This window comes from Heloderma suspectum, chromosome 3 (assembly GCF_057233095.1).
Source record: "Heloderma suspectum isolate Gila_16-S chromosome 3, 16-S_ref, whole genome shotgun sequence".
Lineage (NCBI taxonomy): Eukaryota > Metazoa > Chordata > Lepidosauria > Squamata > Helodermatidae > Heloderma > Heloderma suspectum.
The window spans coordinates 239,331,892-239,348,937 of NC_139460.1; the positions used below are offsets into that span (position 1 = coordinate 239,331,892).

General features: G+C 43.4%; 1 protein-coding gene across 1 annotated transcript in view; it reads left to right on the top strand.

Moving 5' to 3' along the window:
• Window positions 1–17,046, top strand: part of CPXM2 (carboxypeptidase X, M14 family member 2) — a 147,992-nt gene that overhangs the window by 33,601 nt on the left and 97,345 nt on the right. The gene's annotated exons all lie outside the window — the stretch shown is intronic.

Sequence of the window (17,046 nt, forward strand, 5' to 3'; positions counted from 1 at the left end):
TAAGAGAAATGGAACAAAGCCAATGTCTGCCAATAACATTTTGTTTTTCCTTCCTTTTTCAGGATAGTTTTTTTTAAGCCTTAATAATTCTTTATCCACTGGCTAGCAGTTAGTCTTTGGGAGCACCAGTGCTGAGGACCTTCAATGCTATATATAAAGATTGCAAATAAAAATAAATACATAAATAAAGGATGGATCATCAACCAAAATATCCAACCCCATTTGGCACACTTACTGAGCAAGCTTACACAGGTTTACTCAGACATAAGACCCACTGAGTTCAGTGGGGCTTATTCCTATGTAAGCATGCACTGAATCACAGTCTTAAAAACTTGCACATACGCACCAAGCCTCTTCATGTCCCCTCTAGTAGCAGGCTCCTTTTGCTGTACAGGAGGCTGTTTTTGAAGGTCTCCCCAGTTTGCTGATTGCTTGCTGCAGAGTAGGAGTAAATCACAAATGAATGTAGTCTAAGAAAGCAATCTTCTAGCTAAAGCCCAGGCTTTCGTCAAAACTCTGAAAGATTTAAATTATTCTCTCTCCCATTTCTATTAAGAACTTGTAAACAAATCTTAAATTGCAAATGGGACATTACATTTTGGCTGCACTTGATTACTTGTTTAAGCTATAGTAATCCTGTCTGTTGTAAAATAATCTTACCCGCTTTGGTTTTCCATAGGATTACCAAGAACGTATTCTGGCTATGCTGTACATGGAAAGACATGGGACAAAGTCCTTGAGGGGACACAGATGCATATTTCTAGAAGCCTAGTTGTTTACGTCCCATTTCATTTACTCATGTGGAGAAGAGACATTTTATCATTCAGGAGTGTTCTATGGGAAATAAACATATAATTTTCCTCATTGTGTCTGGCAAAGCTGGAGATTTATTAAGGCACCATAAACAAGGAAGCATTTGCTAGCAGAAAGAAAATGGAAACACTTTGGATTAGGAGAAATGATTGTATTTTTCAACTGATTGGAATATTGGCTATCTAGTTAAAAAAAAAACAACCCCCCCTCTCTTAGTGTGCACTTAACGTGCATACACACGCGCATACACACACACGGGGTTGGCCTTAGGGATGCTGAGCTGAGGGGGGCTCCAAGTTGAGCTGAGGAGGGCACTAAGATGACCTGAGGGGAGGGCAGCAAGCTGAGCTCAGGGGCTGTGATTTTTGAATGTACGGTCTGCAGAGAGCTAGGGTGGCAAAAACAAGTGTCTGTAACCTTTCTTTCAAGGTTCTGCAGGTTGTTTGGGTATTAACTACAGAAATGATCTTCCTTTAATTAGGTTTATAGTATTTCTTTTTCAGCTTCCACTTTGCTGTCATTTGTGCTACGTAGAAATTGGCAGAACACAGCTTTGCTTTGAGGCAACGTTACTGAGCACTTAGCACTTCAAATACTGTAAACCTTATACGCACTATATAAGTAATAATAAAATAAAGCTGTAAGCTGGAAGAGGTCAGCTGGATACCTTTTTTATTTATAACTTTTCTTTATTATTTTTAAGGATAAAAATAATGGATGTTCTAAAAGAAAGAATGCTTTCCAAAAGATAGGAACTGCTACAAAACAACAACAAAAATGTATAAGTAAAACTTGTGATAGTCCTGCTGTGTTGCATGGTGCACTGTCTTTGCTCAGAATGTGGCTTTTCAAACTTTGGCTGTGCAAACTGTAGCACAGTGGCTGAAAGATCAAGGTTTCGAGCAATGTCATTCTTGAGGGACATCACACCTGCTGCACCAGGCCCCATAAATCCTCTCGGTGGCCCTGCAGAACTGACTACTGGGGGGGGGCATCAAAGGTACTCCTTGCCCAGGGCACTATTTATCCTAGGGCTGTCCCTACACACTGTTTAATCTGATACTATTTCTTTCTTTTCAAGACGATCTCAGCTTGTAAAATACTCAATCACCAATTAAATTATTAAAAACTGAATATCTAGTGCAGATCTGGAGAAACCTTTCCCTATGAAGGGCCAGTGACCCACAGGTAGGGATGTACAAAAGTCACTTACCTTTTCGCAGGGGTGATTCGCGGTGGGGGGGAGGCGCTTCGCTTCTCCCCCCAAAGTTCAGGCGAGGGGGGGGGGAGGCGTCCCACCTCGTCTGGCCGAAATGCAGGCTGGGGAGAAGCGCCCCGTCTCCCCGGCCACGAAAGAAAAAGTAAAACCAAAACCCAAAAACCCGTGATAGGCTACGTAATGATTAACGTAGCCTATCACGGCTAGATTTCCAAAGTCAGCCATGATAGGCTACGTTAATCATCACGTAGCCTATCACGGGTGACTTTGGGAAAAAAAAAAGCGCATATGCAAATGGCAGTGGCCCATGGGCACCGCCATTTGCGTTCCTTATTTTGGCACGTCTAGTCTACGTAAAGATTTACGTAGCTTTTCACGACTGACTTTGGAAATCTAGCCGTGATAGGCTACGTAAATCGTCACGTAGCCTATCACAGGTGTGTGTGTGTTTTACTTTTTTATTTTGTAATGGTGGTGGCGGCGGCTGGTTGGGAGACCGGCCGCCGCCCCCGCCCCTGCCCCCGCCGAAACGCCGCTGGGACCCACCGCCGAGAGGGACATTCGCTGAAGGTAAGTCCCATTCTGGGGGGGGCAGGGGGCCGGCGGAGAATTTCCCCAACACTTTCGGGCGGCCGAATGCCTCGGCGCTCAGCCTCCTGAAGATTTGTGGAGAAATTCTCCGCCATCCCTACACACAGGGAAAGTCAGTCAGGGGACACAGCCAATGGAGGGTTGATCCAAAATCCAAAGGTGGTTGCACAGGAACCATGTGCTCTTTAGGGATGTGCAAAAACTCCCCCCCATCCAGGTTCTCTGGGCGCCTGCCCAGCCCTTGCCCCAAACCCCACTCGAGCTCCTCCTGCTCTTGGTGAGCAGCCCGCAGTCACCCCAGTAGACTCGTCAAACTCTGTGGTCACCATTTTTTGACAAGTAAAACAGCGAATGCAAAAATGTCCATATCTGTGTATGTGTGGAAAATGCACATTTTGCGCATGCACATATTTTCATATGCGCAAAAATATGCATTTTCACAAAAATGCACATTTTTGCTTATATGCAAATTTGCATGATCATCACAAAGTGCATTTTCACATATGGAGATATGTGGATTTGCAAAAATGCACATTTTTGCACATATGCAAATTTGCATGATCATCACAAAGTGCATTTTCACATATGGAGATATGTGCATTTGCAAAAAATGCACATTTTCATGCATATGCAAATATGCACATTTTTGTGATCACCATTTTATTTTTCAAAAAATAGTGGCCGCGGAGCTCGAAGAGGCTGCCAGGGTGAGTGTGGGCCACTTGCCGAGCATGGGCAGGGGGCAAGCGGGGGCAGGGGCTCTGCGAGTGGGGCTCGGGGGTGCAGGCACGGGGGGGGCTCTGCCAAATTCGTGGACAGAAGTAGGAGCTTGCACCATCCCTAGCTGTCCTTTCCAATTCCAGTTTAAACGTAATGAACCATAAAAACTGTTGCCCATCACCAGTCAGCAGCTGGATACAAGGCTGAACACGTAGGCACACAGGTTACCTGGTCACAGTCTTCTGAACTATGGTGAGATGTACTGCATTTCTGTTTAAATGCTAACAATTATTTCTATACATATAAATTAGTCTATGCAAATGTTATGCAAATCTGTGTCCCCCTTTATCCTCTTTTTTGGTTATTTGGAAGTGGCCACCCTACGCCAATTACCTGGTACAGTGGATTTGGGGAATATGTAGTCCTCCAGATGTGGTTGGGCTGCAATCCCCAGAGGGCCTAGCCAGCACAGTGCATCATCTTATCCTGGAGCAGTTAATGCAGCTGGCTGACTCCCACCTTAATGGTTTTGTCTGCCTGCAATTTAGGAGACAGGGAAAGAAGCAGAATAGCTAGACGCACCCCACTTCTGTGAGCGGAGCGAAATTTCACAGGCACAGCACTTCGGAAAGAGGTCCATGGAGTCTTATTGGCATTTTGTAAAATTGATATTAATTTGCAAATTTACAGGTTAAACATTAGTACAAGCTAGGGATGTATGGATTATGTAGAATCCGTTCTGTCTGTGTTTTGTGGAGTGTCAGGCACCTTTCATTCCATTGTCTGCCCCTCGACGGAAGCAGATTTTTTAAAGATTCTGAATCTGTGCAAATTTGCACATGCAAAAATGTACACATTCCCCCCAAATGCACCTTTTCACACTCTAGCCTATGGGGAAATGGACATTTTTGGCCAGTATTTTTTTTTTTTAATTGTGTATGTTTCTATGACAAAATTTGTGCAAAATTCTATAATGGTTGGGAAAACGGTCCATAAGTCTGCGGAATCTGCCCAACAAGGGAAAAGCTGGTACACTATAGAATCCATGGGTTGGATTCATGAAAATCTGAACTCCTTTGGTTCCATTGTGGATTTCTCTGACATTCCTAGTAGAGGCACACAGCTTAACATTCCAACAGAGAGCCAAATCCACTGCTGCTTAGCAGATCTCCAGAGACTCTGCCAACACCCCAAACTTCTGTTAACATAGAGAAACAAAAAACCTTCAGTTCTCTGTAGCTGTATGCAGGCATTTGTCTGCACAGGTAGGAGCTAAAACTATAGCCAGGCATGGGTGCACACACAAACTTCCTTCCTAATATCCTGGGTGTGTGGCTCTTCTAAAGACCTTCCTGTGTTGAATAGGAAGGTCTACAAAATCTCAGGAAAATCTCTTCTGAGAAATTTTGGCTCAGTTCTGTGTTCAGCACCATGGATTTACCTCTGAATAAGCATGAGCCAGCTTGCACTGTTAGATCACTAGTACTGACCTGGAGCAAATGACATAGAAATCATAGAATCATAGGGTTGGAAGGGGTCTACAAGTCAAAACCATCGAGTCCAACCCCCTGCTCAATGCAGGAAGCCTGATTCCCAGGTGGTCTCCCATCCAAGTACTAACCAGGGCTGACCCTGCTTAGCTTCTGAGATCAGACCAGATCAATTATTTCAGTGTGTAGGGCTACATCCCAGTGTGGAAGTCATGGGGGCTCCTGGACCAGAGTTTCCTCACTGTAGCTGGTTAGAGATTTCTATTGGGAGGAAGAGGAGCTAAGTAATACTACATGCAAAGAGATGTAGTGGCATCCCAGCACTTTTATTCTTCTAAAGCGGTTTCAGGAGGTGCCATTTTTGAGCAGAATACTGACAGGGGGCTGCTTAACCTTCCTGCCAATCATTTCTTTAGTCTCAGTCACTCCTTCTAATAGCGTTCCAGCCTATGTGGTTCAACAGATGCCATATTTCTGCTCCACAAATCCCAGCTGAAGCTGTTCTTAAATGTATTTGAAGTTCCATTACATACAGTTGCATATGACATATAGTTAGCCCCTTACTCTGCTTATTTGTAGTTACTATTCCATTATTTGGGAGCTGTCTTTCTCTCTCCCTCTGTCCTCTCTGTGTATAGGTGCCAGATGAACCATAGCTGTGCAGAACCTTAAACAAAAGACCGGTGATGAGCACAATGCACTTTTCAGTCACACAGGTTTATATCACTTTAGCAATGCACATTGAAGAGAGCCAAGTACTGTGCTTGTAAGGACAGGAATGCCCTGCATTTGCTGTCAGGCTGCAATATGTGAACGTCACCTGCTTTTCTAAGCCATTTTTTAATCATGGTTAAAACAGTTTGAAAACAGGGAGTGAAATCCAGCTGTGTCTCTCTGTCAGCAGAACAGGCACTGTTGGTGGAATGGATTGCCTCTCACATAAGGAGCCCTCCACAAAAATCTCAAAATCTGCCTGAGAAGGTTCGGAGACCCTCTGGGTCAGATTGGGGGTCTGGGAGTGCAGGCAGAGGAGAGGGAAGGAAAGTCCCATTGTGGGAGCAGAAGTCCGCTCAGGAGACACTGGATGTTACCTAGGAAGTGCATTGGGGTTTCCCATTTTATTTGTGTCAGAACATGCTAAGATGGGATATGGGCGTAGTAGTGATTTCAAAAATACCAATTTCTGAGTTATCTTTTTGTATGTTATCTAAAGCTTAACTGAACCTCTTGAGTCTGAAACCTAGAACGGGAAATCTCATGAGAACAGATTTACTGGAAATTCCCCCTTTCAACTCTGCCAAAACAACAGAAGCTCAGCATTAAGTGTGCTTTTTTTAGTCCTAAAAAAGAAAATTAAAAAAGATTGGCATCCACACAACCAGCTGGAACCCAGAAGTGCAAAGGAGCGTTTCACTCATTTGAAGACTGATGAATAAACAGTCGGGCTTTTCTAAATATCCAAGATGTTTGGTTCAACAATTTCATGTTTGGAGAGGAGAGTCCACACTGATAATTGCTTAACTGTTCTTTTGCCATCATGCAAAGGGATGATGCAAAAGGGAAGTCTGGGGGACCATTTTCCCCTATACTGATATACTGTAGTCTACAAATGTTTTCAACAAACTTAAGTGCTCAGTTCCGTCATTTTGAACATGACATGATGCAGCTGCATTGGGAAAGGAAGAAAATCATTAAGCCCTTAAAAGTGAAGTGCGTGAGTCAAGAGACCCATGCAATTCCAAGGTCATGGAGAACAGAGAGGCCTCCATCTTGGCACTGGAAATCCACATTCATGTCTTCCTAGGGTATGGGCAGGGAAGCTGTGGCTATCCAGATGGTGTTGGACTCCAGCTCCCATCATCCCTGACCATTGGCCATGATGACTAGGGCTGATGGGAGTTGAGAGTCCAACAGAGGCTTCAGCAGTGGGGCTGTTTCAGAAGTACCTGTTAATGCCCTTTGGGCTAAGTACTTCCTTCCTCCTCCCATATTTCAACATCACTGAATTGCTCATTACATGAGATGTTAAGGTGCAAGAAGATTCTTTACAATTAGGGATGGGTAAGAATTTAGTTCCAGTTTGGGTTTTTGTTTTTGTTTTTTGTGATAAATTTCTTTATATTTGGGATGGAAAGAACTTGAGATTAAAAAAGAAAAAAGAATGCAGGAGAAACAGAAACTGTCAGATTCATCCAGCCAGCAGAGAGCCTTGAGTGCTTTGACCTCTTTTGAACAGTGCATTTGAATCCAGTATCAGTATCAGAGGCAGTATGCTTATGTACATCAGTTGCTGGGGAACATGGGTGGGAGGGTGCTGTTGTGCTCCTGTCCAACTTGTGGGCTCCCCACAGGCAACTGTTTGGCCACTGTGTGAACAGAATGCTGAACTCGATGGACCCTTGGTGAGATCCAGCATGGCTCTTATATTCTTATGAATCTCTGTGTATTCAGCCATGTTTGTGGTGATGAACAGTGGAGGCTGGTGGCTCCCACTGTCAGTGGGGCTGTAAATCCATTCTGGATTTCAGTAAGAACCAGACAGAACTCTAAAAGAGCTATCCAAAGAGCTGAACCTGATCCCAAAATGGGTTCAGCACCTTGTATAGCTCCTGTAGAGTTCTGACTGGTTCTGATTGACACCCAGAGCAGATTCACAGCCCCACCGACATCAGAGCCACCAGTCCCCACTGGTGCTGAATTTGGGTTGCCACCTCTTTTTTCTGACAGCCTCATCGTCTTTAACAGCTGCATGGCAGGCAGGCTCAGCGTGGTTCCCTCCAGTCTGGAAACCTATTGAATTTGGCTGGTGCAAATGGACGAGAATTCCGTTTCAGTTCATTTTTTATCAGAATTTACCAAAATTCATAAATTTCTTCATATTCAGGATAGAAGGAACCTGTGATTTTTTTTTTAAAAAAAACCCCTGAATGCATGAGAAAGCAAAACTCACAGATTAATCCATCCCTATTTACAACTGGATTGGGGGGTGTTGTTGAATGGCCTGCATGTAGCAGCACAGTTTGGTTCCGTGGGCACGTGTACGTATAGTACAGACTCATATTTAATTCAGTTGAATGAAGCTGGTTCTTCTTGAGGAATTACAACATCCCATGTGGGCAGAGGGCTGCCTCAGCAAAGATTCTGCCTGCTTGCCTGTCTCACCACTAGCTACAACCCATATGAGATTGAATATAATTCCTTAAAAAAACCCTCCAAAATAAGAATGTATCTGTAGGATATTGTTTAATTTGGCTTTCCATAACCTGGAGCTTCCTGGATGTGTTGGACTACAACTCCCATAATTCCCAGCCAGCATGGGAGGGATCCAGGTTGGGGAAGGCTGGTTTAACCTATGTGCCATAAGCCTCCTGTTTGCAGTGCCTGACTGGGACTGCCAAAACAAGGAGGCTGCCAAACATATACCAGGCCATGATAGCAGCTGGTGGGTTGTTTTTTCACTTCCTAAGCTACAAACTGCGCCGGTCTGTGCTAGACTGTAGAACGGGCTATGGGCATTTTAGGTATCTGTGACTGTGGATTAACTATGCAAACACAGAATGTGGCCTCTGGCACTGAATTTAGCATCCTGGAAAAAAATGTTTCCACTGTAAAAGTTACCTTTATTTCATTGCTGGGGATATCTCCCATCTTGCGACACCAAAGCTCTTTTCCTGGCCTCCGCCTGACTGGAAGGAAGCCTGACTCACTCAAGACTGAAAGGATTTAGCTCAAGGTTTCTGCTTTCCCAAGTGCTCCTCACACTGTGCCACCAAACAGAGTGACGTGCTACCAGGCACAAGCTTCCACTTTATCCCTGATATGCCATGTCCTGTACTATTATTACTATTATTACTATTACTATTATAGGGAGAAGGCAGGGTTTGGCCCAGCAGAAGCCCTGATTAGGATGTAAGTGTGAAATATGCTCCCTGAGTGGTTGAAGAAAGATAAAATTGCACACAGAGCTCAGCTTAGAGTGTTGTGTCCTTCTGTCTAACACTAGAGCGTGGGTGTTGCTTAAGAAGCAACTTCTTTAGTAGTTGGGCCATAATAGGAACTTCATAAAACATCATTCCAAAAGTGACCAAACACATACTGAGGAGGTCAACAATACCTACATGAGGTGTGAAAAATATTAATGTTAGTGCATACATATTTTCAAGGTGATTTGCAAGGGGTGTTGAAGAGCCACCATCAACCCAAACCATTAGTATGGACCCTCAAAAATCTAGATTAATGTAGCAAGTATATTATATAAGTCAGAAACAAATGTGGAAACTTCACACAGATGAGTGGATCTGTCCTCAAGGAGGCAGAATGTAGCTGTAATTCACCCTGCTCCCCCCCACCCCCACCCCACCAATTCTTTGCAACTATAAATAAAACAGAGTCTTTCAATTGTACAAAATATGTTGTTCAATCTCATCCAACCTCCACAAAGGCTGTCCGTGGCAATGTTTAACAACACCAAGCAATCAAACCATATTTTCAATGCAAAAAAAGTGCTTCTTGGCAGAAAAACGGGGCATTTATTGTTTGCTATGCAGAGAAAATCCTCTTGGGCACATGGTAAGATTCAAATGCATTGTGAGCCAATCTTTTTAGTCCATCACTTTTTGTGTGATAACAGTAAACACCAGGTATAGAGCAGCATTGTGCCAAAAATTTCTCCCACATTTTTTTCAGCCATTCTCATTCAATTTGATAAAAAAAAGAAATTGCTTTTGAAAAGAAATTCAAAGGAGAAGAAATTTCAGAGAAACATTCATGGGTTGGGTTTGGGGTCCTTGTCCTCCCTTTTACTTGTGAGGTGGCTGAGGAATGTGTGCGATAGTCCTGTCTGTCATTATACAATAATCTCTGTGGCAACCTATAGCCTCCTCAGCTCCCCACATTGCAATTAAAGCTCTCTGAAGAGCTGTGCTGGCTGCTTTTCTGCCTCACATGGCTCTTCAGAGAGCTTGTTGCCCTGCAGAGTGAGCAGTGGTGGCTTTGGGGTAGGTAGGGGCTGTCAGAATTTCCTGTAGCCCCTGCAGAAACTTCAAAAGCTAAATCAAAACACAGACAAGAGGCTTCAGTCCACGGCTTTTTAATCCACTTGCTTCAATGGGTCATACAGATGCAAATGGTCAGGGACTCACAGTCTGCAAAGGGAAAGCCTTCAGGGAGTTCAAAGGAAAGCTATGAAAGTTGCCCACCGCTTGAAAGAAAAGGAGGGCTGACTGCCTAACTTAAGGGGTGTGGGGGAGGTCTCTCTCTCTCTCTCTCTCTCTCTCTCGGCTTCTAAATGCCGCTGTTCTCGCAGGGCCAATCGGGAGGACTTCCTGAGTTCTGCTCCTGCCATTTCCCACTTGGCTCTGCATCTGCACGTTGCAGCTATTAATTCAGATTCGCCAAACACTGCCTCTCCCTCTTCACTATCTCTAACGGAGGTGTGTGTGAAGGGGGGCCTTCCCCCAGCTGCACCTTTGAAACTTGAGGAGTCTGCCTCGCCATCTCTGGAATGGCCTGGGAACATTCCTCTCACTCTTCCTCCATGTCTGGCGGCTCCTCTTCAGACTCTGAGCTGCTCTGCCACTCTCTGTGCTTGGGAAGCACCCCTGACAGGGGCAGAGGAGGGAGACAGAGCAAGCAGGCAGGGGGAACAGGAAGACAGATGCAGCTGACAGGCAGGCAGAGGGAAGGTGGAGGGAGACAGAGGTGGTGAGGGAGGAAGAGGAGGGGGCAGCAAAAGTAGGGATGGCAGAGAATTCCGCCATGGATCACGGTGAGGCCGAATGCCAGTGCATTCGGCCCCCCAAAATCTGTGGCGGAACGGCCTGCCCCCCCCATGGATCACCCCCAGGATGAGACTTACCTGGGGGGGACTTCCAGGCGGTGGTGGCTCCAGCGGCGGCTCCGGCGGAGGCTTCGGCGGTGGTGGCTGGTCTTCTGACCGGCTGCCGCCACCGCCATTTGCAGTTTTTTTTTTTTTTTACGGAGACGTGATAGGCTACGTAAGTTTTTACGTAGCCTAAAACGTCTGGGTAAAAAAAAAGAAAAAAAAGGCGTACGCAAATGGCAGCGGCTACGGCCGCCACCATTTGCGTACGCCTTTTTTTTTTTTTTACCCAGATGTTTTAGGCTACGTAAAAACTTTTGTAGCCTAAAACGACTGGGTAAAAAAAAAAAAAGCGTTCCTTTTCATTTGCGTTCCTTAGTTTGGGCCATCTTAGTCTACGTAAATATTTACATAGACTAAGACGGTGAAAATAAGGGTAACGCAAATAGTATAGCAGTTCCCCCGCCCGAGCCCTCCACGGCCGGAAATCTGGCTGCGGACGGATCTGGCCTGGCTGGGCCTGGCCAGCTGCTCCGCGGAGCTGCCGTGGAGCACAGCCGGCCACGGAGGATTCCGGGGGGGAGGAACAGAGCGCCTCCTCCCCGTCGAGGATTCCGGGGGGAGGGACGGAATGCCTCCCCCCCACCATAAACATAATCCACAAAAGGTAAGTGACTTTCGTACATCCCTAAGCAAAAGTGGCACATATGTTTTCCCACCCGTGGTGGTGGGATAGTTTGCTCCAGTGTTAGAGATGTAAGGATTTTGTTAATTCAGTTCCGTCTGTTGTGCAGACTGTCTGGCGTCTTTAGTTCCATTGTCCGCTCATTGACAGAATCAGATTTGGTGGTGGCGGCGGCAGCGGGCGGGTGTATAAGAATTTCATTCCTGTTTGCCCTTGTGTAAATGTGCACTTGCATTTATGTGCATGAGTGCTGATGCACGCTTGCACAAGTATGCATTAGCACAAATCCACCCCCCCCAAATTAAAAAAAAAAAAGGTCCTCAAGTCTGCGGAATTTGTGCGACTCAGAAAAAGCCAGTCTGCTGTGGAATCCACAGATCAGATCCATAGAAATCCAAACTCATTTGAATCCATTGCAGATTTCTCTGACCTGTCTAGCCGGTGCCAGATGAATCTGTCAGTTTCAGTTGCTCCTGCATTTGATTCATTTTTAATCTCTTGTTCTTTCTGTCTTAGTGAAGAAGAAATTTGTGAATTTGGATAAGTTTTTTATAAAAACTAAACTAATTGAAATTCACACCTTTCCCTAGAGCAAAGTAAGTGTGGCTCTCCATACTTGTCTGTTGAACCTAAAGTTCCCCTTAGGCAATACACATTTACCGGGAATGGGAATTAGTCCTATTGAACCTAGTAGGGCTTACTTCTGAGCAGGGATATATAGGATTGTGCTCTTAATGTTAGATTCATTAATATAGGTGTGAAGGCCTGGGAGAAAAATCCAGAAAAAATATAAAAAATTAAACTCTCCCACCCCTGCCACAGTTTCCCCAGATTTTTCCCCCCAAGGACAGAAAGTATCTATAACTGTTCTGCTTTTCCCCCAGGCCTTGACATTTCTATTATGGTAAACATATGTATGATTGCATGTGTTCCCATATTACTTATGATCAATGCCATACATGATGCCAGTTTTGTATCTTTTTAATCATCACTTTCCCCCTCCAAATCCTTTTCAGTATGAGAACATCTTCCTTAAATGAAGGGAATTGATAGTAGTGCTTGAAACAAGATTTTGAAGTGCTAAGTGGAATGATCTTCCTAACTGTTATTGTAACCCAAAACAGCATTTGCCTTTTGTAGTGAAACATCCCTTTTCAGATGTTGAGTTAACTGTCGGATTTCTAGGTGTGGATATAAGTGTTTCACTCAATAAAACCTTTATCTACTTCCTTAAGGGAGCAATCCTTTGTCCCCTAGACTCTATCTGAGGGACGATAGGATAGTGGGCATTCCCCCTTTGAGGTCAGAGACTGCGTTTCGACCTTGGAAAGGGGTGTCAGAGATTTCCTGCTCCTTGTAGTTGACATAGAAAGAACTGCGCTGGCTGGCCTCTGAGGTCAGAAAATTGATCTCGGGGAGGTGGAAAAGGGGGTGTTTCTAGTGGGCTGGAATGGGAGGAGACCAGAGAGGCCAGGATACAAGCTGTCCTAAGCCTCTTCCAGCAACCTTCCCTACCCCTCCAAAGCACCCTTACTAGATGGGCAAAAAAGCCTGTCTAGTGAAACACCCAGCAATTGGAGGATGGGGAGGCAAAGATTGCCTCCGCCACTCCTCCCGCCCTGCTGGCTCTTCAGCCCAGCAGGGCACTGAATACACAGAAGCTTGCGAGTTCAGAGGCTTCCATCTCACCAGGGTGCAAGCCATAGGATTGTGCCCTAAATAAATAAGGACTTCCTTAAGTTTCCCCTTGCCCCCATTAAACATTGATTATGCCACTATTGGAGTCACTAAGATTTGTTTTCCGAGATGATTTAAGTAATATATGATATGATATGAGTAATAGTGAACTTGAAAAATCAGCCTTGAGCAAATTTTTCTAAAAATAAAAGCTTTCATGTCCCAAATCAAGCCATTTGTTTTTCTAAATAATCCTTAGGTGGGGTGAACTATACAGATGTTTAAAACTATCTCTAATTTGAAAACGTTCAAGGAGCTTAGACAATATTCATAGCAACCTCATAGCAAGGCTTGCATGTTTTCAGTTCTGAAACAGATCCATAACCCCAAATCTAAATTTGAAGGCCTCTCTTCTTCTCTTAATTTGACAAAACTCACAAGAGCAATAAATAATTTACAGTATAATTCTTGGGTTTATCTTGTGTTAAAAGGACATCCATTCGATCTACAAATCCAAAATGTTGCCTTCAGCATGCTTAAGAACTAGGGTTGGAAATCTGTCAGTTTCAGTTTTTTGGTTTTTCTTTTTTCTAGTCTTAAGTTTGGTTCATCCCAAACACTTGTTTTAAGTCTGCATAAAAATACATATGCATTTTTGCCTATTTTTCCTAATACATGCATTTTTGTATGCAATTTTGCTTGATGTACAATTTTTTGCAAGCAATTTACCAATAGAATGCATTTTTAATATTATGTTTACCAATACATGCATTGTTGTGTGCACTTTCCCCTAGTATACACATTTTTGTACACATTTTTTAATTGGAGTACTCCATTGGAAGACTTGGAGAAATGTGAATTTCAAAGGATAACTGAGTTTTGGTTCATGGTGTGGTTCAAAATTGGTCCCTATTTATGTAGAACAGAAGGCTTAACAACACATGGTAACTGTTTTGGATGTGATACCACTTGAAGATTATTTCCATTTTTTTAAAAATCATTATTTAATTTTATAGCTTCCTGCCTGTACTTAGGAGAGTTGGCCAATATTAGATTTCCCTCTCTTTGTAACTTGTTCATTTTTTCACTCATTGCTGTGAAAGCCAATCACATCCTGCTCTGTCCAGTATCAAAGATCAAGTAGTTAATTATCATCAGTGTAAAGCTTTACTCATATTAGATTTAATATTAGAAGACTTAGATGAAGATTCATAATAAAGTTCAGAAGGTAAAAAATATCACTGAGGAGCATAGCTGAATTTTGCATTTCTATTACTTTGCTGACATGAGAGATAACAGAAGCTTGCAAAAAGGGGGGGGGGAGGAAAAACAAACAGGTCTCTGAACTTTATTTTTCCAGGACCACCCATTTTCTGTACACTGTATGAGACTGTATATTTACACCGAGTGAATGGAAGCAATGCATTTTTTTTAATCTCAATTCATCTGAGCTTAAAGTAGGGATGTACAACCTTTTCAGCCCCAAGGGCCACATCCAGTGTCTGGTGGGAAGCCAGGGGCCGCACATGTCTACCTGCATGCACACAGACACACACATGCACACACGCACTCCCATTAGCAGGATGGGGAACCTTTTTCTACTCATAAATAAGGAGGATCCACATAGCATCCTAAAGCCTCTGCATATCTACTCAGAAGTAAGCAGCACAACCCTCTGCATGTCTGCTCAGAAGGAAGCAAGACTGAATAATCATGTAAGGAGTGACCATGGGCCTCAGGTTGTGCACCCCTGGCGTAAGGGGGAAACTATATGGATAATCTTTCTGCCAACCTAGCAGTTTGAAAGCAAGAAATTGCAAGTAGATAAATAGGTGCCGCTTCGGCGGGAAAGGTAACAGCGTTCCGTGCACCTCAGTGTTCAGTCATGCTGGCCACGTGACCACGGAAGTGTCTTTGGACAGCGCTGGCTCTTTGGCTTAGAAATGGAGATGAGCACCACCCCCTAGAGTCGGACACGACTGGATGGGGACACCTTTACCTTTTTATATAGATAATCACAAGTTTGGGTTTAGAGTTTGCTTTTAATTAAATTATGTGAATTCACGTAATTATGGTTTTTTGGGGGGGAATGTAGGATTAAGTTTATGGGGATTATGCTGTAAATTATTGTTATAAAATCAAGAAAATACTTTAACAGAGACCAGCGTTAAAACATCAGAGTAATGGTCACAGCACTGCGTTAGCAAACGTTGAGAGCACGCTGTGCGTAATGCTGAATATGACAGGCAAGGCACATCTTGTAGCACATCTCCCATGAGCAATGCACTCTGGTAGGGCTGACCCTTGGAATGCATGGGTCAGTCAAAGAAAGTGGTTTACATTTAATCATTGGGTGTACTTCACACAATTTATGTTATATTGCAGCTTTTCTATGTGACCTGAAGTTCTGTAATGATGACCAGGAACAGAATTTCAAGTAGTGAGTGGCTTAGTTATATTTAAGCAATTGAGCTTTACATTTATGATGATGATTAATTACCACCATCATCATCATAGAAAACAGGCTAAGAGTCTCTAAGATCCTGGACTAGTCCCATGATGCCATTGGGAATCAGGAAATGACATTTTTGGCAGTCCAGAAGTTTAGATGTTTTGCTGTTAAGGGCTTTCTGAAGAGAACCCAGTCTCTCTCTGAGTGATAGGATCTAGGCAGATCAGGCCATGACTTGATTTATATGGATTTATTAGGAGGGATGGAACAGATAGGACTGTGGAAGTTTCACTATAAAAATATGAATGAGTTTCTGCACTTTCACAGTACATTGGACTTCTCTTACATTTTTTTTTTTTTAATCTCACAAGGACTTGACCCAAAGCTACCATGAGCAAAACCATATGTGTAGGTCTCCCAAACCCAACTCTTAATTCACTTCAGCCTGGGGCCCAGTTGGTATATTACTAGAGCAGCAAAGAAGGTGCATTTTGGTGGTCCAGTCCCACAACATTCTGTTAACATCTGGAAGCAGGAGGCATGTGGGTTTGCTGAATGAAATGGTTTCTTCTTACAGACAAAGCTGGCATAAGGAAAAAACATGTCATCTGCCCAGAAACTTTACATATGTTACTGGAGCAACATGAAATCGGACTACTGGGAAATGCTTCTGAAACTACTCCAGCAATACTGTTTTCCCAAATTTATCGAACAGTGAAGAATCCAGGGGACAGCACTACAGTTAATGTTTCAGCTCCCTTCTTTTCTCTCTTGCATCCCCACTTACAGAGCACTGAGATGAGTGGGATCACATCACACCCACCTTGCAGTAAATTTCTTATTCAGGAAAACATCAACCTCTGAGTAATCCTTAACCAATCATCCACTGATTTAACAAGTTGCTTAACACAGGATGGTCATCCAGCAGCTGTAACAATGCTGAGCTGTATCAGATGATAGCTGTCCCAAATCTGGCCCATATTATGCATAGAGGGGAGTGAAACACATCTGCTTTATTCAACCCCATCATCCCAGGGCATCCTTGCAAGTCATAAAATCCAATGCACATAGTTCAGTTCTTGCATGGTGAGTTTCCCAGATAAAATCTGGTGATTGACCTCACCATCTAGGCCTTTGTACATTGGATTTTACACATGTAGGCCATATTCAAACATTACCATCCTACTTGGCTGGGATGTTGAAGGTAGGATAAATGTGCCAGGTGAGCAGGAAGGACAAGCATATTCTCACTTAAGGGTCAGATCAAGGAGAGGTATTGTCAATATGAATCATGAAGCAACTGGATTTGTTTTGTGAAAGAATTTAATAATGTGTTTATAGTGCTCTCAGGAGGCAATTAATATGTGTAAATTATAGATAATGAAATTGGCAAAACTCTCAGATTGCATCACAAACCTATTTTTCTGTAAAGCATTTCAAATAGTATACTTTATGTTTCATGCAGCATATCTCTATCTACTGAAAGATTCAATCCCTTTATTTGGAAAACTCTACAATTAAAATAAATCTACTTTTTAATGGATTGTTGATAGAACTGGTCCTCATACGGAACTAATA